This window comes from Saimiri boliviensis, chromosome 2, assembly GCF_048565385.1.
Source record: "Saimiri boliviensis isolate mSaiBol1 chromosome 2, mSaiBol1.pri, whole genome shotgun sequence".
NCBI lineage: Eukaryota > Metazoa > Chordata > Mammalia > Primates > Cebidae > Saimiri > Saimiri boliviensis.
Genome location: NC_133450.1, coordinates 95,434,385 through 95,436,135, shown reverse-complemented (window position 1 = coordinate 95,436,135; position 1,751 = coordinate 95,434,385). Strand labels below are relative to the sequence as shown.

The window sequence follows — 1,751 nt, the reverse complement described above, 5'->3', positions numbered from 1 at the left end:
TGAGCCAAGATGGTGCCACTGCACTCGAGCTTGGACAACAGAGTGAGACTCCATCACACACACACAAAAATCTGTTACAAAACAGTCTTCCATGTCTTCAGTAGTCATCACAGACTTTGAAAAACCACTTTGGGTGGTAAGCACAGTACCTTACACCTATAATCCCAGCGTTTTGGAAGGCTGAGGTGGGAGGACTACTAGAAGCCAGGAGTTTGTGACCAGTCTGGGCATTACAGCAAGACCTTGTTTCTAAAAAAAATAAATAAATAAAAATTAGCCTGGGTGTCATAGCATGAGCCTATTCGAACCCAGGAGCTTGAAGTTAAAGTGAGCTATGATCTATGATCACACCATTGTACTCTGGGCTGGGTGACAGAGCAGGAAACAGCCTCTAAAACAAATGAAAAAGAAAAATCACTTTAATAAAGATGGAGAATTTCATTAAAGGTATTTTGAAAATTTACTTCTGATAAAAATGCAAACACCTACAAGTTCAATAATATTACGGAAGTATTTCTTCACCCTCAATCCCTATTTTGAATTAAAACTATCATCCTCCTATAAGAATTTACATTCTTGGCCATAGTGTTTGGTCCACAGATAGCCCTATCACCCAAGCCAGGCTATAAAGAGCCTTTTCGTGAGATTTTTTTCAAATCAAAGCTGGGAATAAAAAGTTCTTTCCTTTCTAGTATAGTATCACAGAACGCACAGAACTGTGCCACATGTGATGTGACATTTGAAGTTTGACTATGATATGTTAAAAATGCACATTATAATGATTAGAGTGATCACTAAAATGGAAAAAGAGGTATGGGTAATAATCTTTTAGTGGACTAATAAGCCAACAGTGAACATAAAAATGGAACACTAACAAATAATCCAAAAGCAAGAAGAAAAGAGAAAGAGGGAACAAAACCTACAAGACTAAAATAAGGCAAATAGCTGCATGATAGATTTGAATTCAATCATATTAGTATTTCTATTAAATGTAGACGGTCCCTCCAAAATGAAACTGTGAGGATGGTTGAACAATCCTGTGAATATACTAGAACACATTGCAATGTACGCTTCAAATGGGCAGACTATATTGTATGCCAATCATATCTAAATAAAGCTGTTTTTAAAATGTAAATAAACAAACAACCTCATAAACAAGGCAGCAATAAAAGAGCAATTCCCAACCTAAGTTTTTTTTCTTTTTTCTTTTTTTTTTTTTTTAATTCAGTCTCCGTAGAGACTGTCAAAAATTGCCAGTGTCAATTATACTGCAAGTCCTCACAGCGGGGTATTGGGAAACGTTTTCAATTAGCAATAATAGCGCCTCGTATAAACCCCATTGGCTACGATCCTGCCACTGCGCAAAGCTGCAACCTAATTTTTAAAAGCACTTACAATATCCTGTCTGTAAGAAATCTACTCTAGCTTTTCTGAAGATCCGGCAAGACGGCAGAGGCAGAGTAGAAGCAGCAGCGGACCTTTTGCAAGTTCACCTACCGCGGTATGGACCTGGACCAGCTGCTGGACTTGTCCTGCGAACACTTGCAGTTGCACAGTGTGAGCTGGCGGCCGCCGCCGAACCTGGGCCTGCGGCGGAAGCCCCAGTCGCTGCTGAAGCGCCTGCGCAAGGAGGTGCTGCCCCGTGGATAAGCCGGAAGTGGTGAAGACGCACCTGCTGAAGTGCCTGCGCAAGGAGGTGCCGCCCCCACCCCGCCCCCGTGGAGAAGCCGGAAGTGGTGAAGACGCACCTG

At 41.6% G+C, this 1,751-nt stretch overlaps 1 non-coding gene across 1 annotated transcript; it reads right to left on the bottom strand.

The window, feature by feature from the left end:
* Window positions 1-1,228: 1,228 nt before the first annotated feature.
* LOC120364047 (U4 spliceosomal RNA) lies at window positions 1,229-1,369 on the bottom strand. Its single transcript, XR_005579405.1, has one exon. It is a non-coding gene; the product is annotated as a U4 spliceosomal RNA (small nuclear RNA).
* Between the last annotated feature and the right edge of the window lie 382 nt (window positions 1,370-1,751).